Source organism: Heterodontus francisci, unplaced genomic scaffold (assembly GCF_036365525.1).
Source record: "Heterodontus francisci isolate sHetFra1 unplaced genomic scaffold, sHetFra1.hap1 HAP1_SCAFFOLD_88, whole genome shotgun sequence".
NCBI classification, from domain to species: Eukaryota; Metazoa; Chordata; class Chondrichthyes; order Heterodontiformes; family Heterodontidae; genus Heterodontus; species Heterodontus francisci.
This window is the reverse complement of record NW_027142063.1, coordinates 5,083,028-5,097,885: the sequence shown is the minus strand read 5'-3', so window position 1 is coordinate 5,097,885 and position 14,858 is coordinate 5,083,028.

The window sequence follows — 14,858 nt, the reverse complement described above, 5'->3', positions numbered from 1 at the left end:
CAGTGGATCAGGATCCTGCCAGGTGTGTATGGGATTTTCACAGTTTATCAGGATCTGCCAGGTGTGTATGGGGTTTCATAACTAATCAGGATCCTGCCTGGTGTGTATGGGTGTTTCATAGTGAATCAGGATCCTGCCAGGTGTGTATGGGGTTTTCACAGTGTATCAGGATCCTGCCAGGTGTGTATGGGGTGTTCACAGTGTATCAGGACCCTGCCAGGTGAATATGGGGTTTACACAGTGTAACAGGATCCTGCCAGGTGAATATGGGGTTTCAGAGTGTATCAGGATCCTGCCAAATGTGAACGGGGTTTCACAGTGCATCAGGATCCTGCCAGTTGTGTATGGGGTTTTCACAGTGTATCAGGATCTGCCAGGTGTGTATGGCGGTTTCATAGTTTATCAGCATCCTGCCAGGTGTGTGGGGTTTTCACGGTGGATCAGGATCCTGCCAGGTGTGTATGGGGTTTTCACAGTGTATCAGGATCCTGCCAGATGTGTATGGGGTTTCAATGTTTATCTGGATCCTGCCAGGTGTGTATGGGGGTTTCATAGTTTATCAGGATCATGCCAGGTGTGTAAGGGGTTTTCACAGTGTATCAGGATCCTGTGAGGTGTCTACGGGGGTTTCACAGTTTATCAGGATCCTGCCTGGTGTGTATGGGGGTTTCACAGTTTATCAGGATCCTGCCAGGTTTGTATGGGGGTTTCACAGTTTATCAGGATCCTGCCAGATTGTATGGGGTTTCACAGTTTATCAGGATCCTGCCAGGTGTGTATGTGGTTTTCACAGTGTATCAGGATCCTGCCAGGTGTGTGTGGGATTTTCACAGTTTCTCAGAATCCTGCCAGGTGTGTATGGGGGTTTCATAGCTTATCAGGATCCTGCCAGGTGTGCATGGGATTTTCACAGTTTATCAGGATCCTGCCAGGTGTGTATGGGGGTTTCATAGTTGATCAGGATCCTGCCAGTTGTGTATGGGTTTTACACCGTGTAACAGGATCCTGCCAGGTGAGTATGGGGATTCACAGTGTATCAGGATCCTGCCAAATGTGAACGGGGTTTCACTGTGTATCAGGATCCTGACAGATGTGTATCGGGTTTACACAGTGTATCAGGATCCTGCCAAATGTGAACGAGGTTTCACAGTGCATCAGGATCCTGCCAAGTGTGAATGGGGATTTCACAGTGTATCAGGATCCTTCCAGGTGTTTATGGGAGTTTCCCAGTGGATCAGGATCCTGCCAGGTGTGTATCTGGTTTTCACAGTGTACCAGGATCCTGCCAGGTGTGTATGGGGTTTTCACAGTGTACCAGGATCCTGCCAGGTGTGTATGGGGTTTTCACAGTGTATCAGGGTCCTGCCAGGTGTTTATGGGGTTTTCACAGTGTATCAGCATCCTGCCAGGTGTGTATGGGGTTTTCACAGTGGATCAGGATCTGCCAGGTGTGGATGGGGTATTCACATTGGATCAGGATCCTGCCAGGTGTGTATGTGGGTTTCATAATTTATCAGGATCCTGCAAGTTGTGTATGGGGTTTACACCGTGTAACAGGATCCTGCCAGGTGAGTATGGGGATTCACAGTGTATCAGTATCCTGCCAAATGTGAACGGGGTTTCACAGTGCATCGGGATCCTGCTAGATGTGTTTGGGGGTTTCACTGTGTATCAGGATCCTGACAGATGTGTATCGGGTTTGCACAGTGTATCAGGGTCCTGCCAAATGTGAACGGGGTTTCACAGTGCATCAGGATCCTGCCAGGTGTGAATGGGGATTTCACAGTGTATCAGGATTCTTCCAGGTGTTTATGGGGTTTTCCCAGTGGATCAGGATCCTGCCAGGTGTGTATGGGGTTTCACAGTGGATCAGGATCCTGCCAAGTGTGTATGGGGTTTCACAGTGTATCAGGATCCTTCCATGTGTGTATGGGGTTTCACAGTGGATCAGGATCCTGCCAGGTGTGTTTGGGGTTTTCACAGTGTATCAGCATCCTGCCAGATGTGTATGGGGTTTCACAGTTTATCAGGATCCTGCCAGGTGTGTATGGGGGTTTCAGAGTTTATCAGGATCCTGCCAGGTGTGTATGGATTTATTACAGTGTATCAGGATCCTGTCAGGTGCCTATGGGGGTTTCACAGTTTATCAGGATACTGCCTGGTGCGTATGTGGGTTTCACAGTTTATCAGGATCCTGCCAGGGGTGTATGGGTGTTTCACAGTTTATCAGGATCCTGCCAGGTGTGAATGGGCTTTCACAGTCTATCAGGATCCCGCCAGATGTGTATGGGGTTTCACAGTTTATCAGGATCCTGCCAGGTGTGTATGGGGTTTTCACAGTGTATCAGGATCCTGCCAGGTGTGTACAGGATTTTCACAATTTATCAGGATCCTGCCAGGTGTGTATGGGGGTTTCATAGTTTATCAGGATTCTGCCAGGTGTGTATGGGGGTTTTCACAGTTTATCAGGATTCTGCCAGGTGTGTATGGGGTTTTCACAGTATATCAGCATCCTGCCAGATGTGCATGGGGGTTTCACTGTTTATCAGGATCCTGCCAGGTGTGTATGGGGTTTTCACAGTGTATCAGGATCCTGCCAGGTGTGTTGGGGGTTTCACAGTTTATCCAGATCCTGCCAGTTGTGTTTGGGATTTTCACAGTTTATCAGGATCCTGCCAGGTGTGTATGGGGTTTTCATAGTTTATCAGGATCCTGCCAGGTGTGTATGGGTTTTCACAGCGGATCAGGATCCTGCCAGGTGTGTTTGGGGGTTTCACAGTGTATCAGGATCCTGCCAGGTGTGTATGGGGTTTCACAGTGGATCAGGATCCTGCCAGGTGTGTATGGGGTTTTCACAGTGTATCAGGATCTGCCAGGTGTCTATGGGGGTTTCATAGTTTATCAGGATCCTGCCAGGTGTGTATGGGGTTTTCACGGTGGATCAGGATCCTGCCAGGTGTGTATGGGGTTTTAACAGTGTATCAGGATCCTGCCAGATGTGTATGGGGTTTCAATGTTTATCAGGATCCTGCCAGGTGTGTATGGGGGTTTCATAGTTTATCAGGATCATGCCAGGTGTGTAAGGGGTTTTCACATTGTATCAGGATCCTGTCAGGTGTCTATGGGGGTTTGACAGTTTATCAGGATCCTGCCTGGTGTGTATGTGGGTTTCACAGTTTATCAGAATCCTGCCAGGTGTGCTTGGGGGTTTCACAGTTTATCAGGATCATGCCTGGTGTGAGTAGGGTATCACAGTCTATCAGGATCCTGCCAGTTGTGTATGGGGTTTCACAGTTTATCAGGATCCTGCCAGTTGTGTATGGGGGTTTCACAGTTTATCAGGATCCTGCCAGGTGTGTATGGGGTTTTCAAAGTGTATCAGGATCCTGCCAGGTGTGTATGGGATTTTCACAGTTTCTCAGGATCCTGCCAGGTGTGTATGGGGGTTTCATAGTTTATCAGGATCCTGCCAGATGTGTATGGGATTTTCACAGTTTATCAGGATCCTGCCAGGTGTGCATGGGGGTTTCACAGTTTATCAGGATCCTGCCAGGTGTGGATGGGGTTTTCACAGTGGATCAGGATCCTGCCAGGTGTGTATGGGATTTTCACAGTTTATCAGGATCTGCCAGGTGTGTATGGGGGTTTCATAACTAATCAGGATCCTGCCTGGTGTGTATGGGTGTTTCATAGTGAATCAGGATCCTGCCAGGTGTGTATGGGGTTTTCACAGTGTATCAGGATCCTGCCAGGTGTGTATGGGGTGTTCACAGTGTATCAGGATCCTGCCAGGTGTGTATGGGATTTTCACAGTTTCTCAGGATCCTGCCAGGTGTGTATGGGGGTTTCATAGTTTATCAGGATCCTGCCAGGTGAATATGGGGTTTACACAGTGTAACAGGATCCTGCCAGGTGAATATGGGGTTTCAGAGTGTATCAGGATCCTGCCAAATGTGAACGGGGTTTCACAGTGCATCAGGATCCTGCCAGGTGTGTATGGGGTTTTCACAGTGTATCAGGATCTGCCAGGTGTGCATGGCGGTTTCATAGTTTATCAGCATCCTGCCAGGTGTGTGTGGGGTTTTCACGGTGGATCAGGATCCTGCCAGGTGTGTATGGGGTTTTCACAGTGTATCAGGATCCTGCCAGGTGTGTATGGGGTTTCAAAGTTTATCTGGATCCTGCCAGGTGTGTATGGGGGTTTCATAGTTTATCAGGATCATGCCAGGTGTGTAAGGGGTTTTCACAGTGTATCAGGATCCTGTGAGGTGTCTACGGGGGTTTCACAGTTTATCAGGATCCTGCCTGGTGTGTATGGGGGTTTCACAGTTTATCAGGATCCTGCCAGGTTTGTATGGGGGTTTCACAGTTTATCAGGATCCTGCCAGATTGTATGGGGTTTCACAGTTTATCAGGATCCTGCCAGGTGTGTATGTGGTTTTCACAGTGTATCAGGATCCTGCCAGGTGTGTGTGGGATTTTCACAGTTTCACAGAATCCTGCCAGGTGTGTATGGGGGTTTCATAGCTTATCAGGATCCTGCCAGGTGTGCATGGGATTTTCACAGTTTATCAGGATCCTGCCAGGTGTGTATGGGGGTTTCATAGTTGATCAGGATCCTGCCAGTTGTGTATGGGTTTTACACCGTGTAACAGGATCCTGCCAGGTGAGTATGGGGATTCACAGTGTATCAGGATCCTGCCAAATGTGAACGGGGTTTCACTGTGTATCAGGATCCTGACAGATGTGTATCGGGTTTACACAGTGTATCAGGATCCTGCCAAATGTGAACGAGGTTTCACAGTGCATCAGGATCCTGCCAGGTGTGAATGGGGATTTCACAGTGTATCAGGATCCTTCCAGGTGTTTATGGGAGTTTCCCAGTGGATCAGGATCCTGCCAGGTGTGTATGGGGTTTCACAGTGTATCAGGATCCTGCCAGATGTGTATGGGGTTTCCACAGTGTATCAGGATCCGGCCAGGCCTGCATGAGGGTTTCACAGTGTAACAGGATCTGCCAGTTGTGTAGGGGGTTTCACAGTGGATCAGGATCCTGCCAGGTGTGTATGGGCTTTTCACAGTGTATCAGGATGTGCCAGGTGTTTGTGGGGTTTTCACAGTGGATCAGGACCCTGCCAGGTGTGTTTGGGGTTTTCACAGTGCATCAGGGTCCTGCCAGGTGTGTATGGGGTTTTCACAGTATATCATGATCCGGCCACGCCTGTATGGTGTTTTCACAGTGTATCAGGCTCCTGCCAGGTGTGTCCGGGTTTTCACAGTGTATCAGGATCCTGCCAGATGTGTATGGGGGTTTCACAGTGTAACAGGGTCCTGCAAGGTGTTTATGGGGGTTTGACAGTGTAACAGGATCTGCCAGGTGTGTATGGGGCTTTCTCAGTGGATCAGGATCATGCCAGGTGTGCATGGGGTTTTCACAGTGTATCAGGATCCTGCCAGGTGTGTCTGGGGTTTTCACAGAGTATCAGGATCTGCCAGGTGTGTATGGGGGTTTTACATTGTATCAGGATCTGCCAGGTGTGTATGGGGGTTTCACAGTGGATCAGGATCCTGCCAGGTGTGTCTGGGGTTTTCACAGAGTATCAGGATCTGCTAGGTGTGTTTGGGGGTTTCACAGTGGATCAGGATCCTGCCAAGTGTGTATGGCTTTTCACAGTGCATCAGGATCCTGCCAGGTGTGTATGGGGTTTCACAGTGTATCAGGATCCTGCCAGGTGTGTATGGGGGCCTCACAGTGGATCAGGATCCTGCCAGGTGTGTATGGGGTTTTCACAGTGGATCAGGATCCTGCCGGGTGTGTATGGGGTTTTCACAGTGTATCAGGATCCTGCCAGGTGTGTATGGGGTTTTTACAGTGGATCAGTATCCTGCCAGGTGTGTATGGGGTTTTCACAGTGTATCAGGATCCTGCCGGGTGTGTATGGGGTTTTCACAATGGATCAAGATCCTGCCCGGTGTGTATGGGGTTTTCACAGTGTACCAGGATCCTGCCAGGTGTGTATGGGGTTTTCACAGTGTATCAGGGTCCTGCCAGGTGTTTATGGGGTTTTCACAGTGTATCAGGATCCTGCCAGGTGTGTATGGGGTTTTCACAGTGGATCAGGATCTGCCAGGTGTGGATGGGGGATTCACAGTGGATCAGGATCCTGCCAGGTGTGTATGGGGTTTTCAGAGTGGATCAGGATCCTGCCAGGTGTGAATGGGGATTTCACAGTGTATCAGGATCCTTCCAGGTGTTTATGGGGGTTTCCCAGACGATCAGGATCCTGCCAGGTGTGTCTGGGCTTTCACAGTGTATCAGGATCCTGCCAGATGTCTATGGGGTTTCCACAGTGTATCAGGATCCGGCCAGGCCTGTATGAGGGTTTCAAAGTGTAACAGGATCTGCCAGTTGTGTAGGGGGTTTCACAGTGGATCAGGATCCTGCCTGGTGTGTCTGGGGTTATCACAGTGCATCAGGGTCCTGCCAGGTGTGTATGGGGTTTTCACAGTATATCATGATCCGGCCACGCATGTATGGGGTTTTCACAGTGTATCAGTATCCTGCCAGGTGTGTACAGGTTTTCACAGTGTATCAGGATCATGGCAGGTGTGTATGGGGTTTTCACAGTGTATCAGGATCCTGCCAGGTGTGTATGGGGTTTTCACAGAGTATCAGGATCTGCCAGGTGTGTATGGGGGTTTCACATTGTATCAGGATCTGCCAGGTGTGTGGGGGTTTCACAGTGGATCAGGATCGTGCCAGGTGTGTCTGGGGTTTTCACAGAGTATCAGGATCTGCCAGGTGTGTATGGGGGTTTCACAGTGGATCAGGATCCTGCTGTGTGTGTATGGGGTTTTCACAATGGATCTAGATCCTGCCAGGTGTGTATGGGGTTTTCACAGTTTATCAGGATCCTGCCAGGTGTTTATGGGGATTTCACAGTGGATCAGGATCCTGTCAGGTGCGTATGGGGTTTTCACAGTGTATCAGGACCCTGCCAGGTGTGCATGGGGGTTTCACAGTTTATCAGGATCCTGCCAGGTGTGGATGGGGTTTTCACAGTGGATCAGGATCCTGCCAGGTGTGTATGGGATTTTCACAGTTTATCAGGATCTGCCAGGTGTGTATGGGGGTTTCATAACTAATCAGGATCCTGCCTGGTGTGTATGGGTGTTTCATAGTGAATCAGGATCCTGCCAGGTGTGTATGGGGTTTTCACAGTGTATCAGGATCCTGCCAGGTGTGTATGGGGTGTTCACAGTGTATCAGGATCCTGCCAGGTGTGTATGGGATTTTCACAGTTTCTCAGGATCCTGCCAGGTGTGTATGGGGGTTTCATAGTTTATCAGGATCCTGCCAGGTGAATATGGGGTTTACACAGTGTAACAGGATCCTGCCAGGTGAATATGGGGTTTCAGAGTGTATCAGGATCCTGCCAAATGTGAACGGGGTTTCACAGTGCATCAGGATCCTGCCAGGTGTGTATGGGGTTTTCACAGTGTATCAGGATCTGCCAGGTGTGCATGGCGGTTTCATAGTTTATCAGCATCCTGCCAGGTGTGTGGGGTTTTCACGGTGGATCAGGATCCTGCCAGGTGTGTATGGGGTTTTCACAGTGTATCAGGATCCTGCCAGATGTGTATGGGGTTTCAAAGTTTATCTGGATCCTGCCAGGTGTGTATGGGGGTTTCATAGTTTATCAGGATCATGCCAGGTGTGTAAGGGGTTTTCACAGTGTATCAGGATCCTGTGAGGTGTCTACGGGGGTTTCACAGTTTATCAGGATCCTGCCTGGTGTGTATGGGGGTTTCACAGTTTATCAGGATCCTGCCAGGTTTGTATGGGGGTTTCACAGTTTATCAGGATCCTGCCAGATTGTATGGGGTTTCACAGTTTATCAGGATCCTGCCAGGTGTGTATGTGGTTTTCACAGTGTATCAGGATCCTGCCAGGTGTGTGTGGGATTTTCACAGTTTCTCAGAATCCTGCCAGGTGTGTATGGGGGTTTCATAGCTTATCAGGATCCTGCCAGGTGTGCATGGGATTTTCACAGTTTATCAGGATCCTGCCAGGTGTGTATGGGGGTTTCATAGTTGATCAGGATCCTGCCAGTTGTGTATGGGTTTTACACCGTGTAACAGGATCCTGCCAGGTGAGTATGGGGATTCACAGTGTATCAGGATCCTGCCAAATGTGAACGGGGTTTCACTGTGTATCAGGATCCTGACAGATGTGTATCGGGTTTACACAGTGTATCAGGATCCTGCCAAATGTGAACGAGGTTTCACAGTGCATCAGGATCCTGCCAGGTGTGAATGGGGATTTCACAGTGTATCAGGATCCTTCCAGGTGTTTATGGGAGTTTCCCAGTGGATCAGGATCCTGCCAGGTGTGTATGGGGTTTCACAGTGTATCAGGATCCTGCCAGATGTGTATGGGGTTTCCACAGTGTATCAGGATCCGGCCAGGCCTGCATGAGGGTTTCACAGTGTAACAGGATCTGCCAGTTGTGTAGGGGGTTTCACAGTGGATCAGGATCCTGCCAGGTGTGTATGGGCTTTTCACAGTGTATCAGGATGTGCCAGGTGTTTGTGGGGTTTTCACAGTGGATCAGGACCCTGCCAGGTGTGTTTGGGGTTTTCACAGTGCATCAGGGTCCTGCCAGGTGTGTATGGGGTTTTCACAGTATATCATGATCCGGCCACGCCTGTATGGTGTTTTCACAGTGTATCAGGCTCCTGCCAGGTGTGTACGGGTTTTCACAGTGTATCAGGATCCTGCCAGATGTGTATGGGGGTTTCACAGTGTAACAGGGTCCTGCAAGGTGTTTATGGGGGTTTGACAGTGTAACAGGATCTGCCAGGTGTGTATGGGGCTTTCTCAGTGGATCAGGATCATGCCAGGTGTGCATGGGGTTTTCACAGTGTATCAGGATCCTGCCAGGTGTGTCTGGGGTTTTCACAGAGTATCAGGATCTGCCAGGTGTGTATGGGGGTTTTACATTGTATCAGGATCTGCCAGGTGTGTATGGGGGTTTCACAGTGGATCAGGATCCTGCCAGGTGTGTCTGGGGTTTTCACAGAGTATCAGGATCTGCTAGGTGTGTTTGGGGGTTTCACAGTGGATCAGGATCCTGCCAAGTGTGTATGGCTTTTCACAGTGCATCAGGATCCTGCCAGGTGTGTATGGGGTTTCACAGTGTATCAGGATCCTGCCAGGTGTGTATGGGGGCCTCACAGTGGATCAGGATCCTGCCAGGTGTGTATGGGGTTTTCACAGTGGATCAGGATCCTGCCGGGTGTGTATGGGGTTTTCACAGTGTATCAGGATCCTGCCAGGTGTGTATGGGGTTTTTACAGTGGATCAGGATCCTGCCGGGTGTGTATGGGGTTTTCACAGTGTATCAGGATCCTGCCAGGTGTGTATGGGGTTTTTACAGTGGATCAGTATCCTGCCAGGTGTGTATGGGGTTTTCACAGTGTATCAGGATCCTGCCGGGTGTGTATGGGGTTTTCACAATGGATCAAGATCCTGCCCGGTGTGTATGGGGTTTTCACAGTGTACCAGGATCCTGCCAGGTGTGTATGGGGTTTTCACAGTGTATCAGGGTCCTGCCAGGTGTTTATGGGGTTTTCACAGTGTATCAGGATCCTGCCAGGTGTGTATGGGGTTTTCACAGTGGATCAGGATCTGCCAGGTGTGGATGGGGGATTCACAGTGGATCAGGATCCTGCCAGGTGTGTATGGGGTTTTCAGAGTGGATCAGGATCCTGCCAGGTGTGAATGGGGATTTCACAGTGTATCAGGATCCTTCCAGGTGTTTATGGGGGTTTCCCAGACGATCAGGATCCTGCCAGGTGTGTCTGGGCTTTCACAGTGTATCAGGATCCTGCCAGATGTCTATGGGGTTTCCACAGTGTATCAGGATCCGGCCAGGCCTGTATGAGGGTTTCAAAGTGTAACAGGATCTGCCAGTTGTGTAGGGGGTTTCACAGTGGATCAGGATCCTGCCTGGTGTGTCTGGGGTTATCACAGTGCATCAGGGTCCTGCCAGGTGTGTATGGGGTTTTCACAGTATATCATGATCCGGCCACGCATGTATGGGGTTTTCACAGTGTATCAGTATCCTGCCAGGTGTGTACAGGTTTTCACAGTGTATCAGGATCATGGCAGGTGTGTATGGGGTTTTCACAGTGTATCAGGATCCTGCCAGGTGTGTATGGGGTTTTCACAGAGTATCAGGATCTGCCAGGTGTGTATGGGGGTTTCACATTGTATCAGGATCTGCCAGGTGTGTGGGGGTTTCACAGTGGATCAGGATCGTGCCAGGTGTGTCTGGGGTTTTCACAGAGTATCAGGATCTGCCAGGTGTGTATGGGGGTTTCACAGTGGATCAGGATCCTGCTGTGTGTGTATGGGGTTTTCACAATGGATCTAGATCCTGCCAGGTGTGTATGGGGTTTTCACGGTTTATCAGGATCCTGCCAGGTGTTTATGGGGATTTCACAGTGGATCAGGATCCTGTCAGGTGCGTATGGGGTTTTCACAGTGTATCAGGACCCTGCCAGGTGTTTATGGGGATTTCACAGTGCATCAGGTTCCTGCCAGGTGTGTATGGGGTTTTCACAGTGCATCAGGATCCTGCCAGATGTGTATGGGTGTTTCACAGTGTATCAGGATCCTGCCAGGTGTTTATGGGGTTTTAACAGCGTATCAGTATCCTGCCAGTTGTGTATGGGTTTTTCACTGTGAATCAGGATCCTGCCAGGTGTGTCTGGGGTTTTCACAGTGTATCAGGATCCTGCCAGGTGTGTATGGGTTTTTCACAGTGTATCAGCATCCTGCCAGATATGTATGGGGTTTTCACAGTGTATCAGTATGCTGCCAGGTGTTTATGGGGTATTCACAGTGGATCAGGATCCTGCCAAATGTGAACTGGGTTTCACAGTGCATCAGGATCCTGCCAGGTGTGAATGGGGTTTTCACAGTGTATCAGGGTCCTTCCAGGTGTGTATGGGGGTTTCCCAGTGGATGAGGATCCTGCCAGGTGTGTATGGGGTTTTCACAGTGTATCAGGATCCTGCCAGGTGTGTATGGGGATTTCACAGTGCATCAGGTTCCTGCCAGGTGTGTATGGGGTTTTAACAGCGTATCAGTATCCTGCCAGTTGTGTATGGGTTTTTCACTGTGTATCAGGATCCTGCCAGGTGTGTATGGGGTTTTCACAGTGTATCAGGATCCTGCCAGGTGTGTATGGGTTTTTCACAGTGTATCAGCATCCTGCCAGATATGTATGGGGTTTTCACAGTGTATCAGTATGCTGCCAGGTGTTTATGGGGTATTCACAGTGGATCAGGATCCTGCCAAATGTGAACGGGGTTTCACAGTGCATCAGGATCCTGCCAGGTGTGAATGGGGTTTTCACAGTGTATCAGGATCCTTCCAGGTGTGTATGGGGGTTTCCCAGTGGATGAGGATCCTGCCAGGTGTGTATGGGGTTTCACAGTGTATCAGGATCCTGCCAGGTGTGTATGGGGGTTTCACAGTGGATCAGGATCCTGCCAGGTGTGTATGGGGTTTTCACAGTGGATCAGGTTCCTGCCGGGTGTGTATGGGGTTTTCACAGTGTATCAGGATCCTGCCAGGTGTGTATGGGGTTTTCACAGTGGATCAGGATCCTGCCAGGTGTGTATGGGGTTTTCACAGTGTATCAGGATCCTGCCGGGTGTGAATGGGGTTTTCACAATGGATCAAGATCCTTCCAGGTGCGTATGGGGTTTTGACAGTGTATCAGGATCCTGCCAGGTGTTTATGGGGATTTCAAAGTGGATCAGGATCCTGTCAGGTGTGTATGGGGTTTTCACAGTGTATCAGGATCCTGCCAGGTGTTTATGGGGTTTTCTCAGTGTATCAGGATCCTGCCAGGTGTGTATGGGGTTTTCACAGTGGATCAGGATCTGCCAGGTGTGGATGGGGTATTCACAGTGGATCAGGATCCCGCCAGGTGTGTAAGGGGTTTTCACAGTGGATCAGGATCCTGCCGGGTGTGTATGGGGTTTTCACAATGGATCAAGATCCTGCCAGGTGTGTATGGTGTTTTCACAGTGTATCAGGATCCTGCCAAGTGTTTATGGGGATTTCACAGTGGATCAGGATCCTGTCAGGTGTGTCTGGGGTTTTCACAGTGTATCAGGATCCTGCCAGGTGTTTATGGGTTTTTCACAGTTTATCAGGATCCTGCCAGGTGTGTCTGGGGTTTTCACAGTGGATCAGGATCTGCCAGGTGTGGATGGGGTATTCACAGTGGATCAGGATCCTGCCAGGTGTGTATGGGGTTTTCACATTGGATCAGGATCCTGCCAGGTGTGAATGGGTATTTCACAGTGTATCAGGATCCTTCCAGGTGTTTATGGGGGTTTCCCAGTGGATCAGGGTCCTGCCAGGTGTGTATGGGGTTTCACAGTGTATCAGGATCCTGCCAGATGTGTATGGGATTTCCTCAGTGTATCAGGATCCGGCCAGGCCTGGATGAGGGTTTCACAGTGTAACAGGATCTGCCAGTTGTGTAGGGGGTTTCACAGTGGATCAGGATCCTGCCAGGTGTGTATGGGCTTTTCACAGTGTATCAGGCTGTGCCAGGTGTTTGTGGGGTTTTCACAGTGGATCAGGATCCTGCCAGGTGTGTTTGGGGTTTTCACATTGCATCAGGGTCCTGCCAGGTGTGTATGGGGTTTTCACAGTATATCATGATCCGGCCACGCCGTCTGGGGTTTTCACAGTGTATCAGTATCCTGCCAGGTGTGCACGGGTTTTCACAGTGTATCAGGATCCTGCCAGGTGTGTATGGGGGTTTCACAGTGCAACAGGGTCCTGCAAGGTTTGTATGGGGGTTTGACAGTGTAACAGGATCTGCCAGGTGTGTATGGGGTTTTCACAGTGGATCAGGATCATGCCAGGTGTGTATGGGGTTTTCACAGTGTCTCAGGATCCTGCCAGGTGTGTATGGGGTTTTCACAGAGTATCAGGATCTGCCAGGTGTGTATGGGGGTTTCACAGTGGATCAGGATCCTGCCAGGTGTGTCTGAGATTTTCACAGAGTATCAGGATCTGCCAGGTGTGTATGGGGGTTTCACAGTGTATCAGGATCCTGCCGGGTGTGTATGGGGTTTTCACAATGGATCAAGATCCTGCCAGGTATGTATGGGGTTTTCACAGTGTATCAGGATCCTGCCAGGTGTTTATGGGGATTTCACAGTGGATCAGGATCCTGTCAGGTGCGTATGGGGTTTTCACAGTGTATCAGGACACTGCCAGGTGTTTATGGGGATTTCACAGTGCATCAGGATCCTGCCAGATGTGTTTGGGGTTTTCACTGTGGATCAGGATCCTGCCAGGTGTGTATGGGGTTTTCACAGTGTATCAGGATCCTGCAAGGTGTGTATGGGTTTTTCACAGTGTATCAGGATCCTGCCACGTATGTATGGGGTTTTCACAGTGTATCAGTATCCTGCCAGGTGTGAATGGGCTTTTCACAGTGTATCAGGATCATTCCAGGTGTGTATGGGGGTTTCCCAGTGGATCAGGATCCTGCCAGGTGTGTATGGGGTTTTCACAGTGGGTCAGGAACCTGCCGGGTGTGTATGGGGTTTTCACAGTGTATCAGGATCCTGCCAGGTGTGTATGGGGTTTTCACAGTGGATCAGGATCCTGCCAGGTGTGTATGGGGTTTTCACAGTGGGTCAGGAACCTGCCGGGTGTGTATGGGGTTTTCACAGTGTATCAGGATCCTGCCAGGTGTGTATGGGGTTTTCACAGTGGATCAGGATCCTGCCAGGTGTGTATGGGGTTTTGACAGTGTATCAGGATCCTGCCGGGTGTGTATGGGGTTTTCACAATGGATCAAGATCCTGCCAGGTGTGTATGGGGTTTTCACAGTGTATCAGGATCCTGCCAGGTGTTTATGGGGATTTCACAGTGGATCAGGATCCTGTCAGGTGCGTATGGGGTTTTCACAGTGTATCAGGACACTGCCAGGTGTTTATGGGGATTTCACAGTGCATCAGGATCCTGCCAGATGTGTTTGGGGTTTTCACTGTGGATCAGGATCCTGCCAGGTGTGTATGGGGTTTTCACAGTGTATCAGGATCCTGCCAGGTGTGTATGGGTTTTTCACAGTGTATCAGGATCCTGCCACGTATGTATGGGGTTTTCACAGTGTATCAGTATCCTGCCAGGTGTGAATGGGTTTTTCACAGTGTATCAGGATCCTTCCAGGTGTGTATGGGGGTTTCCCAGTGGATCAGGATCCTGCCAGGTGTGTATGGGGTTTTCACAGTGGGTCAGGAACCTGCCGGGTGTGTATGGGGTTTTCACAGTGTATCAGGATCCTGCCAGGTGTGTATGGGGTTTTCACAGTGGATCAGGATCCTGCCAGGTGTGTATGGGGTTTTCACAGTGGGTCAGGAACCTGCCGGGTGTGTATGGGGTTTTCACAGTGTATCAGGATCCTGCCAGGTGTGTATCGGGTTTTCACAGTGGATCAGGATCCTGCCAGGTGTGTATGGGGTTTTGACAGTGTATCAGGATCCTGCCGGGTGTGTATGGGGTTTTCACAATGGATCAAGATCCTGCCAGGTGTGTATGGGGTTTTCACAGTGTATCAGGATCCTGCCTGGTGTTTATGGGGATTTCACAGTGGATCAGGATCCTGTCAGGTGTGCATGGGCTTTTCACAGTGTATCAGGATCCTGCCAGGTGTTTATGTGATTTTCACAGTGTATCAGGATCCTGTGCGGTGTGTGTGGGGTTTACACAGTGGATCAGGATCCTGCCAGGTGTGGATGGGGTATTCACAGTG